This window comes from Pinus tabuliformis, chromosome X, assembly GCF_031772625.1.
Source record: "Pinus tabuliformis cultivar Carrire ecotype Pingquan chromosome X, CPIR1, whole genome shotgun sequence".
Classification (NCBI taxonomy): domain Eukaryota; kingdom Viridiplantae; phylum Streptophyta; class Pinopsida; order Pinales; family Pinaceae; genus Pinus; species Pinus tabuliformis.
The window spans coordinates 27466118-27482333 of NC_142308.1; positions in this window are offsets into that span (position 1 = coordinate 27466118).

The window sequence follows — 16216 nt, forward strand, 5'->3', positions numbered from 1 at the left end:
TACTTGCCCCCCAGCAACTGACGAGTCAAGGTATAGTTCATAGGGTTGCATTCAGAAATTACTGTAGTTGTACATAAAAGAATATAGTGCCGAAAACATTGAACAGCCTGAACAACAGCCAAAGCCAACTTCTCGACATGTGCATAATGCATTTCAGTGTCGAGGAGCTTCCGACTAAGGTAGTAGATCACATGTTCGCTACCTTTGCCGTCGTCATGAACCAAAACCATAGCAATGGTGCTAAGGTTTGTGGCTAGGTAAAGGAAGTAATCTCGATAATAGTCTGGTGGATTCAATAGAGGAGAATTTATGAGGATGGCTTTAAGATCATCAAAAGATTTTTGGGCCACCTCATCCCATGCAAAGGGAATTCCTTGTTTGAGAAACCGGGTAAATCCTATAGTAGACCGACATAGTTGGGCATAAAACGACGGAGAAAGTTGGCCTTTCCTTGCAGGCTCTGGAGTTGGTGCAGTGAAGATGGAGGGGGTAAATTTACAATAGCCTCGACTTTTAGCGGATCTAGGTGAATCCCGTCCTTGGAAACAATGAAGCCGAGGAGTCGTCCTGACTCCACGCAGGAAACTCATTTGTGTGGATTTAACTGAATGTTGTAGTGTCTGCAGCATAGAAAAATCTGTCGAAGATGGTTTGGGTGATCTTGGTGCTTACGAGAATGGGCAAGAAGGTCATCCAAGTAAGGCTGGACAATGTTTCAAATATCATGAAATGCATAGGACATTTCCCATTGAAATGTGGCTCTAGCCTTTTTGATGTCGAAAGGGAGCTTCTTGTACGCAAACATACCCCATGGGTAGATAAAGGTTGTCTTTTCTTGGTCAACTAGTGTGATGTTAATCTGGTTATAACCAGAAAAACCATCCATAAAGGAAAAGATCTCGCTCCCAGCACATTCATCAATGATTTTATCAATGAAGGGAGCAGGATAGTTATCTTTAGGACATGCACGATTAAGATCTTGATAATCCACGCAAACACGGATCATGCCTTTTTTTAGTCACCGGGACAATATTGGACACCCAATCTGTAAGGGGAATGGGGTAAATGAACCCAGCTTTGAGAAGCTTTTCGAATTCACTCTTAATAGCAGTGGCCTTCTTAGGGTGCACCGGGCAAAGCCGTTGGCGAACAGGCTTCGCGTGCGGATACGTTGGTATTTCATGCACCACAATGCTAGGATCGATGCCAGGAATTTCTTCGTAAGACCATGCAAACACATCATGGAATTCTTCAAATAGACGAGTATATGTCTTCATTTCATCTGGAGAACAAGATACCCCAATATGAACGTTTTCAACGACACTGGGTTTGATAGAAATGTCAATTGACATTGTTTGGGTAATATTACCCAAATTTCCTTCTTACCATACTTCATGAGTAACAGTCGGTGGTAGAAATGGAGAAGAGGACTCTTCGAAATCGATAGACATGACCACTAGGCGAGGCAGGAACGAGGAGCAATGATGGGTATCGATCCATGGTGGTTCCTTGCGAGACATTATTTCCATGATACCTTCATTGGTGAGGAAGGTCTCGGCTAAGGGATCAGATGATTCCAAAGTGCCAAACCAAGGGGATTGAGAGTACATATCGAGAGAGGTCTTCGATATATGAGAATCATAGGATGTAGAGTTCGAAGCCGAAATAATTTCCACGTAATTGACTTTCGTGGGACTAAGCGGCATGACCTCGCCCCAAGTATCAACAAGATATAGTGCAGGTATGACCCAGGGATCAGATTTGACCGAGACCATGTTAACAGAGGCAACATGAGGAGTTGGGAGTCGAAAAAGTCCCATTAAGGCAAAGTCTTTGAAGAGACCTGCCCCCACACTCTCATAGGGAGCACCAGAGTGCTTGATGTACAGAACATTGCCATCCGAGGAGGAAGAGGCAAATAAAGACAACTAATCGATGGTGACAATCTTCCCTTGATGGGGAAAATGGATCACACGAAACAAAGAGGAGGCCACGGCATGCATGGCATGAGTCCAACTTCGGCCGAGTATAAGATTATAATTGAGATTGGCGTCAACAATCTCTACTTCGACTTGCACTGTCTTGCCTTCCAGGGTGATGGCAAGGTTAGGTAAGACACCGAAGGGTCGCGAATCACGCCCATTGAAAGCTTCCAAAGTGTTTGGAGATTGGTTCAGTGCAAGGGAACCAATAGCCTTCCAACATGCAGTTGACATGATGCAGGTAGAAGCACCTTCATCAATGACAGTGCGGTGGATGGTCTTCTTGTTAATGATTACCTAAATAAGGAAGGCAATCTCATGAGGGAGCCATGGAACATGGTTCTCCATATCGAAACATATCAAATTAGAATCAGTGGGATCGATGCCCCCGATAGCTGAGAACAAAGATTTCCGTTGCGATGGGCAGCTTTGGAGTACCTCGAGAGCCGACATGGCTGATGGCGCCTGAGCCAAATCTTCAACAATATTGTAGTGTTGAGCAGCTCGGGCGTTGGGATTATATGGGGATTTATGCAACACACCTTGAGAGGGTGGTCGCGTAGTGGAATCAAGGTTAGGGTGCTTGATTTGTAGAGGGCCAGAACTCGAGGTAGAAGAAGAAGGTATAACTTATTTTTCTTTCCCTGCTATCGGAGCTTGAGTTTGATAATCTTTCAAGGGGGTAGCTGCATTAATGGGCATGCTCATCATGAACACTTGAGACCCAGAGGAAGCAAATCGGGGTTGGTCTACCATTTGAGTCTGCTGAGACGGAAATGGCTCTTTAAGGACAACAGGGGTCCCTTTGAGCAAGCGACTAACTTCGGATCGTCGTGGACAATCCTTAGTGTAGTAATCCTCCTCACAAATGAGGCAGGGATACTTAGGTTTCCATTGTGAAGATTCGCCAGCAGACAATTTGGGGGGACCCTATTTTGGGGCATTGGCTTTAGCTTTTCCTTTTCCTTTCTTTTTTCCCTTTAAGGATTTGTCTGCCACGGTAAACTAGACAACATGGACCTTTGAGGTTTTACCAAGGCATGGTGGATTTTGAGATGAACTATTAGGAGCAGCATTCGAGACTGACTTCTGTTTGGAAGAAGTTTTAGCAGGGGTCTGGGATACTGAACCAATAACTCCATTAACGGGAGGAACAACTGGTGACTTTGATGCTGCAGGATCAGATGATAGCCGCGAAGCATTGGGTAACAACTCGTATAAGGTGTCAGACTGAGAGTAGACCAAATCCAAGTACTAGGCACGGGCAATGGCTTGCTCTTCAGTGACGCATCCACCCATAGTTATGTCGTGAGCAATTGGGGCTATGAATGATTTGGTAAACCATTCAGTGAGCAACTGATTAGCTATCTCAAACTTGATCAGGCGATGTTTGCATCTCCATTCATGGATATGATCAGAGATGTGCGTCGCAATGCCTTTATTAAGCGATGTGGGAAAATAGGTGTTAGTTTCATAACGAACCGGCAGCTGAAAATGCGTGAGGAAAGCCATGGCCAACAAATTGAAGTCATGGAAAGTACTTCAAGGTAGCTTGATGTACCATTTCGCTGCGACACCCATGAGGATTCGTTGGAAAACATGAAGATGAATGGAATCATCCACGTACAAGTTCGACGAGCAATATGTCATCACATGGGCATGAGGATCTTCTTTAGCTTTTCCATCGAACTTTGGGCAATCACTTGGTATCTTGGATGGCAACAGAGGCCAGTATGGCAAATGATGGATCGGATCATTCGTAAGACGCGATACATCTGGCAACTCAAGTGTATCCAAGAAAGGTAATTGAGTGTTAAAAGGCATGGGAGGTCAATAAGTGGGCCCATAAGGAGGATCCCATCCCTGCTGATAAGGATTTTGGCCCCACAGTGGGGGATTTTGGCCATATGGCATCTGAGGTTGCCTCCATTGCGAATTACCTTGACCAAAGGGAGGATTCGGACCTTGAATATCTTGAAACTGTCTAGGAACAGGTTGTTGATAGGAAATGTATGGGTTAAAAGGTTGTTGAGCATGTTGACCTTGGACATATGGATATGGGACCTGTTGTCCTGGAACATAGGGTTTTTGGGTGTGTTGTCCCTGAACAAGAGGGTTTTGGACCTGCAGTCCTTGGGCATAAGGTTGATACACTTGTTTCCCTTGGACATAGGGGCTTTGTACCTGGTGCCCTTGGCCAACAAGATTCTGAATCTGTTGACCCTGAACAAGAGGATTCTACACCTGTTGTTGCAGGTTTTGACCTTGACCCTGTCCCTTTAAGGGTTGACCTCATTGATATGTATACGAGGGTTGTCTCTACCCAAGTTGGTTTTAATTTTGCAAGGATTGACCTTGCAATTGCAAAATTTTTCCCTGGGGCTGCAGAGGTTGGCCCTGCGAAGGTATGGGTTGAGAGGTATGTAGAGCATATTGCATATGTTGTTGCGCGGCTTGCTGCAACTGTTGAAAGGACTGACCTTGTGGTTGTTACAGGTGGCCTTGCTGCGGGATAATCTGCCTTTTTTGTTGCGTAGAAAACCATTGCTGCAACAAAGGTTTCCCTTGCGGTAACAAAGGCTGCCCTAGTTAGTGCAAAAGTTATCCTTGCCATTGCAAGGGTACTTGCATAGTGCCCGAGAAATTACCGAACTAAATCTGGCCATAGCCAAGCTAGATGTACTACCCAGGTTGGTAGGTGTAAGGTTGTTTGACCAATCCTTGAGAACCATATGGAATGTAAGGATTTTGGTATTGGAATTGAGCCCCATAGGGTTGTTGATACTAAACATTGCTCGATCCAGATGGACCAACTTGTTGGTACTAGACATTGCTTGATCTAGTAAGGTCAACAGGGTTATAAATAATACCAGAAGAGGGCTGGTTTATACCAATCATGTGAGCTTGTGAGCTGCTCACATCAGTGGCACCTGACACCATAGAGACATTCAGGTTTTGCCCCCCAGGCAGTGGCACAATCTGGCCACTGACTAATGGGACAAAAGAACTGACAGAAACAATTTTTGAAACCGCCAGTGTGACTGACATGTAACTTGGATGGATGATACAAGAGTATTCCGAATGGTGGGTTGCACTAGGACTGAAGTAACAACTGGTTGGGAGGTCATGTTCAGGATGAACGAACTTGACGTAGGCCTGACCCTTGATGCCCAAACAGGATCATGGTAGAGTGATGAGGCACTAGGTGTGCCTGAAAATAAGTGCCCTAAAGACACATAGCCGGGTGGCAAGCTGGCAAGAATACCTTCTGAATAAGGGAAACCCTCGGGAGGAAACTGAAATTGCAATTCTTCTCCCTCAATAGTGTGTGGAGTAGAAACTTTGGACTTATCTGGAGAAGTGGCTGGAGCATCGCCTTCGAGTTCCATGTCTGAAAACAAACGACGACAAATGGTCGAATGTGTATTGAGGGATAGTTCCAAAGGAACACCCGGTTGGTCGTACAAACTGTAAGGACGTTGTGGTGATATCTCAACAATGTCAAATAGAGGGTTCAGAGGATAGATAACCAGTCCAAGCTGACCGTCACTGGTCGGTGGGCTCTCTAGAGTTCGAACGAGATTATCCGGAGATTCCAGGCCAAGATCAGCAGATCACCCTGAATCGAAAGTGGGAGAAGGATGAGATGACAAAGGTTGAACACTCAAAACAATTGTGAGTTCAAAATTTTGGTCCTCAAGTTACTCTGTTAAATCAGGAAACAACTCCTTAGAAAATCTTTCAGACGGAGGAGAGGAAGAGGAATTAGGTGAACCTGATGGTTCAACCATGATGACCTTGTCTTAATCGATAGAACAAATAACTTCAAGGCTTTAAAAATGTCCATTTAAGGGAACTCGCAATTTGGTCAAAAACACTAACAGGATTTTTTGGATCATGGGAAATCAATTATTAAGATGCATAAAAGACTGATGTTCTTTCATTTTTTAAGAGTCAAGAAAGAAACAAAGATGACTCTATCACTTTCGATTGGAAACGAGCTTGAAAGGACTAGTGCTCGAATGATCTTTTAAGTTTAATGAGTCCAAAAAATCAAATGAATACTTTGGATGATCTAGGTAAATAGGATTACCAGGTAACCATGAACTGCAGAATAACCCCTGACGAACCAAGAAGTACGAGCATGCAATCTCCTCGAATGTTGTGTTCGGTGTATCATGTTCGCAAGGCGACCGACTCGGCTTCCTAAGGATAAAAGGATTCCAGCCTAGTGGGGTCTCCCGTTATATACTCGACAGTACGTGGAGAACAAATCTATGCTAGCGTTGTCTAATGCGAAAGCTAACGACAACTGTTAGGCTTATAGACGCCAGAACACATCTCTAGCCTAGACCTTTTAGATATGATCGTTAATTTCAAATGTGCCTTAGGTTAATTGAATTCATTTTAGAGTTGATCTTGAGTTAAGTTTCAGTTTTTAGGTCTTATCAATGCTACTCGAAAAACCTAAAATGAAACTAAATGGGACAAGACCCTTTCAATTCGATGAAATGCCTACACTAGATAGGGTAGAAACCACTCAATCAAATGCAAACAATCAAGCAACTAAAATGAAATGATCTTTCACTACTTCACTTTTTTCAAAAAATAAACTAATGAAAAATGCATTCCAATTCCCAATTTCCTGAGAATCACTTATCTATCAGTCCTTTCAAAATGAAAAAAATTCTCTTCTTTTTCAAAATGTTGATGCAATTATAGTTTTTAAGAGATGCAAATCATAATGATGCAACAAGCTAGAGTTTAATCCTTTCTCATGAAACAATGAAACAAACTTTTCACATACAATCTTTCAACGAAAACGTTTTCGAGACTATGAGCTCTCCAAGCAGATGAAAACATGAAAAGAGAAGTTCATTCAGATCAATGAAACACCGACTTTTCCAAACACAAGACCAATAATGTAATCTATGTCGGAAGAAGACATTCAAGCTAGTAAACGAAACCTTTTTCAAACTTGTGCAAAAGAGGTCAAAGCGTAAAAGGACCAAAGAATACATGCAAGGAGCAAACACACCCACAACCGGACTTGATGAGTCCACAAGGTGCTGAATGGGCGACTAGCTAGATGCCCTAGTGTCGCTGACCACTCAATGACTCAAGCAATCAAACAAGAAGATGACAAGCAAACAAGAAAGCGAAACCAAACGAAAAGTAGCTTCCTAATCAGGGAGAAAATAGTCAAAAAGGCTTACGGGGTCAAAAACACAAGAGCAGAACACATTGGCCAAGATTGGGGTTGATCCGGATTTAAACAGGAACGCAAAAAATTACAGAGATAACCATAAACACAAAGATGCAACGGAAATAATACTTCATTTCATTAATGTAAAATACTGAGATATGCTTACAAACAAAAAATGGAAATAAACAGTTAGGGCGATGGTAGCTTATCTCTGAGAAGAGATGTGGTGGCTACATGCCTCTAAACTATGTTACAATGGGGCTTGAAGGCCTATTTATTGTTGAGAAACAATGGAAAACCCTTCACATCCCAAAACCTAACCCTAGAAGATGAAACGCCAAATTGTGGGCCCCATTTAGGTAAATTGGTACATCAATTTCCTGGGGTCATAACTTTGGCACCCGATCTCTGTTTGACGCGTACAATAGCTCATTAGAAAGATCTATCCGAGCACTACAACTTTGGGAAGGGAAAAATTGGTCCATGGACCCATTTTGCCCCCAGATTTCCCAAAAAACGTCATTTAGGGCCTTAAAACGGCTCTAAAAATTCAAGACCCGAAAAAACTACTAAAAATAGTAAATTGTGCTACAATTACGGAAACTGAAAAACTAAAAGAGACAGTTGTGGGGGTCCAAATGGGATAGGTGGGTGGCCACCAACATCCACCTGGATCATTCCTCCCCCCTTAGGAAGCAATGGTCCCCATTGCATTGAGTTCCTCCATCTACTGAACTTGTCCTGCAATCTTTGATGTGTCCAGTAATGGTGGGAAGCATGGTCGACGACGGTCCACATTGAACACTTGGTGTAGGAAAAGGAATGGAGGAATGATGTGCTCCAAAGCATTCTTCCCCACAGCCTTGGTACTGCTGTAAGGACCATGTCGGAGTGGTCTGAGCTTCTGATGGGTTCTAGTAAGGCGTTATTCTGTCGATGCAACCTGACTTTGTTGCCCACCTGAAACTTGTGTGGTACCCCTGTGGGTGAGGAGAAGTTGTTCCTGTGTTTTGTCATGACTGTATCCCTTTGTTGCTGCTGCTGCGTGGAGGAACCCTTCGCAGGGGTCATGGATGTAGCAATGATCTTCCCCTTACTTTGGGAGTGAATCAGACAGAAAATGAATTTCCTAGTCTGGGAGATGAGCTTGCTGCCTTTCTTAGCAGTGATCAAAGAGGTGGCGGTAGGTGGGGCTACCTCCAGTATCCTGTATAATGAATTATTCAAATAAATAATGACAGCACGAGGCCTTGACTCATACACAACATGTTGCCTCCACAAGTATGGCTGGCCTAATAGCACATCACAAACATCCAGAGGTGTAACATCACACAATACCTCATCTGTGAAGGGCTTGATGCTATAGGGAAGGCAGCATTGTTGGCGAACTTTGAGATCTCGTCCTTCATGAAGCCACCCGATACTGTATGGCTGCGGGCGTGTTGTAGTCGGTAGGCCCAACCGCTTCATGACCTCTGCTGAAATGAGGTTCTTTTGTCTACCACTGTCGACAATGAATTGCAGCGGCGAACCCTTGACCCACATCTGTGAGTGGAAAAGACATTCCCCCTCCTCTAGATCTTCGCAGTGGCAAAAGTGGCGTTGGGATCCGCATCAATGATCTGCTTCCCTTTGCCATTCCCCTTGTCGAGTTCTGGCTCAGGGTCAGAACTTGCATCTGATTCGGAAGCCTTCAACTCGGCCACCAGCGACTGCTTGGTCCGACACTCACTTGTGTTATGAGTGGGACTCTTGTGGAACTCACACCACTTTCCTGTGTCCTTCTTCGGCTTCGTGGTGTTATTCTTTTCTTGCGACTTTGACAGGTTGTCTTGGGTCACCCCGCCTTGGCTTTGTCCTTTGGTCTTAGGATTTGCAAATCCAAAGTCTTGCTTCTTCTGTTTGAAATTTTGCTCGATTTTGACAACGTATCGGTACACCGTTCCGAGCGAGGAGATGTTTAAGAACTTCATCTCTTCCTGGATTTATCTATGTAGGCAGCCACAGTATTTGAGTACCAGATGCAGCTTAGAATCCTTGATACCCAACTGTGTGCGCAGGGTATGAAAAATGTTTGTGAACTCTGGCACATCTTGGTCCCTTCCCTGTCGCAGCGTGGTCCACTTTATGTATTTGTCCTCATAGCTTTTGACAGGGTAGTACTGCTCCTTGACGGCATCCCGGAATGAATCCCATGTGGGTGCAACTAAAAATAGTGAGCCTGTGCTTTCATTCTTCTGCTCGCAGTAGGTTTCCCACCAGTCCTTGACGTGGGGGGTTGCTTTGAGAAGAGCGAAAACAATCTTTTCCCGACTCGAAAATTCATGAACAGAAAAATACCCTTCTAGCAGATTTAACCATTTATCTATAGCATCCGCGTCTATTTGACCCTCAAATACGGGGATTTCGAAATTAACTTGTACCTTAATTGATGTGGCGTTTCCAGAGTAGCTGTTGGAAGCCGATGCGTCACCTTTGGGTAGCCACTAAAGGATCTGCGCAAAGCTATCCATCATCGCGTTCCATTGCCGCTCGAGGGCTTCTTCGAGCAAGATTTTGATAGGATCTCCTACCCCCTCATCTTTCTTCTCATCCGCCATGGGAGGTTGTCGGGATTTGCGAGGCTAGTCTTGCAAAGGTTCAACCAATTCAAGCCCTAACTCCTTATATCTCGACCTCGTTGGGGACATGCAAAGAAAAATAGAGAAAAAGCAGACCACTTTGATACCACTGATCCGAATTTAAACAGGAACGCAACAAATTACAAAGATAACCATAAACACAAAGATGCAATGGAAATAATACTTCATTTCATTCTGTAAAATACTGAGATATGCTTACAACAAAAAATGGAAATAAATAGCTAGGTCGATGGTAGCTCATCTCTGAGAAGAGATGTGGTGGCTACATGCCTCTGAACTGTGTTACAATGAGGCTCAAAGGCCTATTTATTGTTGAGAAACAATGGAAAACCCTTCGCATCCCAAAACCTAACCCTAGAAGATGAAACGCCAAATTGTGGGCCCCGTTTGGGTAAATTGGTACATCAATTTCCCGGGGTCGTAACTTTGGCACCCGACCTCCGTTTGACGCGTATAATAGCTCGTTAGAAAGATCTATCCAAGCACTACAACTTTGGGAAGGGAAACATCGGTCCACGAACCCATGTTGCCCCCATATTTCCCAAAAAACTTCGTTTAGGGCCTCAAAACGGCTCTAGAAGTTCAGGACCCGAAAAAACTGCTAAAAATAGTAAATTGTGCTACAATTACGGAAACTGAAAAACTGAAAGAGACAGTTGCAGGGGTCCAAATGGGATAGGTGGGTGGCCACCAACATCCACTTGGATCAGGGGTCCAGCTCTAATCTTCACTGACAGGGATCGATGCGACTGCCTAACTGACAACAAGCGCCAGAGGCTGGTTGACGTGACTGTCAACTGATTAAACATGCCTTCCGAGGGAACTGAGAAAAAATAAAAATAGAATTCAAACCAGGGACCATATCTACTACTATGAATTTTAGACTTTGGCTAGTAAGTAGGAGAAAAGACACATAACCAAAGGGAAAATGTGAAACTAGTAAAGTTCTCACAAAATCATGAAATCCAAAACAAACAAAAGATGGGATCTCCCCAGTGGAGTTGCCAATTTGTGGTGAAGTAAAGTTATAAGTGCAGACACGAACGAATTCCTCCAGCCTGATAATGGGTCTAGCCACAACAGATACATTCTATGGAAGATTTCCTTAGGTTAGAATCAATCAAGAGGGCCTACCTCTTGGTTGCTTATCCTGCTTGATGATGTCCTCGCTTGCTCACTCCAGAAATCTCTCGCTTCCTTCTTCAAGTTCCCGAAACAAGTAAACAACGATAGCACACAAACATAATAATAGACAAATTGAATTCAACCTACTTAACAAGTCAAGAAGCATTAAGACACGAATATGTAATATTATTCTGCTAGCATTCCATGATGGCCTCAAATAACAATAGTTTAAAGGCTCTTCCCTTTAGACTTCACTCCAAACCAAACACACTTCTCCCTCACACAACTAGATGGCTACAACTAATAATAGCTTGCTTGTCTAATCAAAATAGTATACTCACACTTAGCCAACACTCTAACTAGCTTGTGCTTGGAAAGAAGGGAGGTTTATATAGGAAAAATGGATGGGAGATGGATCATCTTCTCATGGGAGAAGGACTTATCCCTTGAGGTAGTTCTATCATTATAGGGGAAAGGAGCCCAAAATATCATCCTTGACCCCATCCGGCCAAACCATTTACCATACTTCCGTTACGGAGCCTCTAGAGCTGGAAGTTGCAGCTCTAATTTAAAAACTTTCCATAACAGGACCAGTGCGACTGGAACATAGCTCAGTTGCACTGATCAGCGTGGGTAATAGTGCTAATCTCTGCACTTCGGCGCAGGGGAGACAAAGGTAATTAGCGTCGGCCTTGTAAACTGCGCAAAACAAAAGTTTTAGGGGAAATGGTTCAAAAGGGAAATGATATGCTCATGAAGAGGGACATAATGGGAGTTTCTCCATGAAGACAAAGCATGCGGGGTTCATTGTAGAGGTCCTCTGGGATCAAGGAATGGGGAGTACAGGGACAGTGACAAAGTTTTGTGTAACAGGTACCCTCCCTTAGATATCAACTAGAAGTAGCAAGGAAACAAGCACAAGGAACTAAGAAGGTGATGGAAGCTTTGACATTCATAGAAGGAAAAGTTGATGAAGCAGAAAAGGAGATAATCACCATGATATGCCAATTAGAAGAAAAGGATGGTGACATCACCAAGTTAAAATCAGAAATCACTTCACTTAAGCCCCAATCATGTGAAGCAACCAAGATGAAGGAAGAAACTTATATCATTCTATCAAAGAAGGATGAATAATGCACGAAAATGAAGGAAGAAATTGTCTTTCTTAAAAAGGAAGTTGACTTGATAAATAAGAACTTAAAAAGTTCTCAAACCCTAGATGGCATCCTAAGTCATCAAAGGTCTCCCCTCGATAAATCAGGTCTTGGCTACGCAGATGAATCCTCAAGAAAGAATGATGCAAACCCTAATGCTTCAAAAAACAAGGATGTGAGGAAAGCCATAAAGGAATGTTAATGCTCCCCGTTCCAGCAAAGGCAAGAGTTAAGTTGACATTGGAAGAAATCCTACTCCAAGAAGAAATGCAGATAGTGTCAAGGATGCAAGAAGCAATGGTTATCATCAAAGGATCCCAAGGCAAAAAGACTTCAGAAGTACATCAACAAAACCTTCTTCTCCCAGGTACCAAAGTATATTTCTTGGTTATTTCTATTCTTGTACAAACTTTGGGCACATGGAAAAATATTGTAGGGCATATCACAAAGATAATTATAATGGTCCCCGTCAATCTCTGATAAGCAATTTTGGAAGAAGAAGTCATAGATTTTTATACATGAACTATAGAGAGTGATTTAAGTGTCATAACATTGGACATATGGCACGTGACTGTAACTTGACTTGGGCCCCTACACAAGCTAGAACCGAGCTAGAGAAGAAAGTTACACAAGTATGGAGAAGGAAGCAAATAAAATCTGAAAATCTATTGAACTCTCCAGCCAACAACGGATGTTGTTGACTTGATCTTCAACAATCTAAGCATTTGATGGGGAGACTGCCAAAAGGAAAATCATGCATACAGTTAGGAGGAGCTTATGATGATTAGACATTCTTGCAGAAGCTATTCATGGATGGATCCTATGAAAACCTTGATGAGTCATATCTGGACATTCATAGATCATCTCTCAGGAACACTCCATTTAAGAACATGATCTCTTATCTATCCAATGAACTACTTTTGAATACTTCTTCCACTTGTTTACAAGACAACAAGTTTTCATGAGCTAGAAGAGTTTATGCAGTCAGGGTAATTTGGTTCATCACATGAAGAAATACATATAACATGGATCACATTGCCAGAAAGAAGAGCATCATGACAGGGGGAGTAACATACCAATGAAGAAAAGAAGCATCTTGAAAAGGGGAGTACTTGGGCACCCCATTTTCCATTGGTGTCAAAGGGGGAGAGAATGTTGGAAGGGCAAGAATATTTCCATTAATGACAAAGGGGGAGATTGTTAGTCAAGGTTGTCATTGATGTCAATATGGCATTGACGAGATGGAAAATATTCTTGTGATGCGCGATGTTACCCTAACCCTAGGGAAATCCTAGCTTTTCATAATGCTCTAACCCCATTGAAGCAAACCCTAATCCTAATCATATCCAAACTATTGAAAAAGTTCTAAGTGTGAAGACCTTTCATATAAAACCCTATCCTAATGCTTTTACATATCCTAATAAAACCCTAGATAAATCTTTAGGCATTAAAATATTAATGCAAATTCCATATAATATCCTAACCTTATTCAAGCATACACACCATATTTACATGAATACCCAAATCCTATCGAATATACTTTTATCCATAAAATGGAAAACCTTTTTTAACGATGCCTTTATTATATAAAAATAAATACTCTTATTAAAATAAACTCTTAATTCTGAAGCATCTACGAAAACATCATAACCCTACCATTACCCTATAACGTTTAATGGAAGACAAAGCTGACATACTTGTTCCCTATGACCATACATGGCAGACAATGTATAATTGCAGCATGTATATGGCAGATGGGATACACTGGCAGACAAGGCCTTTTTCATGGCAGACAAGACTTTTGGTGAGATATAATAGTCACATGGCAGACATATATAATTCATGTGCATCACATGGCAGACCAAAGATTGACATATGTGTCGTAAACTATGTTGGACATATAAAAAATAAATAAATAACATGTTTGATGCCCAAGCCAAATACTACATAAGAAAAAAAACGCAGCATATTGGATGGGCATATTACGTGCAAGCTGCACAAATGTTTAAACTAGATGTTGCATAGTTGATGGACATATTGGACGCTGGAGGTATGGGTTTCATATTAACGTTGAATCTGTCTAATATTTGTGGGTTCCACTAAATCATGCTAGCTTCTCTAAAGATGACATCTCTTCCTCAAAAATACCTTTGAAATGTATCATACACTGAATGTTGCATATTTAATAAAAAATCTATGAATGAATTACATGCCAACTCCACCAAAACAGTAGACAGATTTATAGGTCGGCTTTCTTCATGATGTCCGTTTAAAATTATATTCATATAAAGATATATAAGTTTTGATGCGTTGAAATGAACGTGAAAAAAGATCTGAAAAATAAAAATACGAAGAGAAGAAAGCAGTTCACATCTCGTGAACTCACAAGGAATGTGATTATGGATTGGTGATAATCTGGAACAGAAGGCCGAAAATAGAAGAATTATGGGTTGGTCTCTTGCTGGATTTCTTGTGAAGCTCGGACTCACCAGTAATAAACTTTAAACAGATCTGTGATACCTTGAAGCCCAGAGTTACAACCTTGGTCACCTGTGGAAACAGTTTCAAAGGCTCAGATTATATATGCTACAACAAATTGTGGATGAAAGGCACCTGTGGAAGGTCGGATTGAAGGTATAGATCATCAAAGAACTCTCAACAATTGATGCTTCGGACCTGGGTAATTTCTATGGTTAGTAAGTCAAACAGTGAAGCTAGCTTAGACCTTAACTATATCAGATAATTAATCTTGATTAGTGCCTAAGAAGTCTTGAACAGTTAGACCATTAGGCTGTGAAGTTTTTTTTGAAGATAAAGCATTTTTGAAATCGTGGAGCAATCCTATGGAAGATTGTAGCTACAGTTAAGCATTGGCAGCCAAGGACAGTCACATATTGGGAACATCTGGAAACCATGGACAGAGGACACTTGGAACATTACTTTGGACAATTTTGAAGAACATTCAGTGGACAAATGGAGCTTGATACAGATTTATTGCAAACCTTGAGTTGGCAGTTTATTACAAACTTTGGAAGCACAGGATTGGCAGTTCATAAGTGTTTGAATACATTCTTGATTGGAAAAATTGTTGAGCTTATTTGAGGCAGTTTTTGTTGGGCTTTATTGAGTTGACTTGTGGGCTTACTTTGTGGGCATATTGAAGCTAATCTTGGAGACACCCTTGGTGACCATGATGTATTGAAGTCATCATGAGGTGACCTTGGAGATTTTGTTTGGGTAACATGAAGAGCGGTGGTGACACCTTCATGTGAAGAACAAGGTTGTCATTGATGATGTGACGTGGAGACTAAATGAAGAGATAACTGAAGATTGACAGGGCTCGGTGAATAAAACTTTGGGAGCCATGAAACCAAACATATCTTGAAAAAGTGAAGCTATAGGATTGGTATCCTTGGAGTTAGTGCTCCTAAACTCAAGGTTGGTGCCTTGGATAAGATAGGTCAAAGCCCTAGAGGTCGAAGCCTCACTAAAGTCCAAGTAGGTGCTTAGCACATCCCAAGTTGGAGCCCGGGTGTCTTCTTCTAGGGTTGGAGCCCTACCTATATTGTACTTGATTCATTATAAAGATTTTATTAATAAAAGAATTTATTTCTATTGTTCAGTTTGTGTTCTAAATATAAGTGATCTAACTGGTGAAAGTAACAATTGAAAAGAAATATTGATTCACCCTCCCTCTCAGTATTTCCAACATTGTCCCCTATAGCCTTAGTGATGGTGTATGACCCATATTTGAGTGGGTGAAGCTTGTGATGGGGTCCACTAAGGTGCTCCTTCTGCAAATGTAGCCAAACTTTGTCGCCCACCTGGAACTTGTGTAGCACCTGATGGTGATCATGGCACTGCTTGTACTTAGCATTGGCTCTATCCAACATATCATGGACCTGCTAAAGGATATGTTGAATGTTCTCAATGAAGTTGTTAACCCTATTGACTTCGGATTGGACATGAGTTGAATCTTATTGAGTAGGTGAAAATGGTATGGCCACATCAATAGGACATAATGGTTGAAATCTCAGCCCTTCCTGAAAGGGGTTGTGGCCCGTTGAGTTGTGTAGAGCTTTGTTCTAGCTATGCTGGACATAGGGG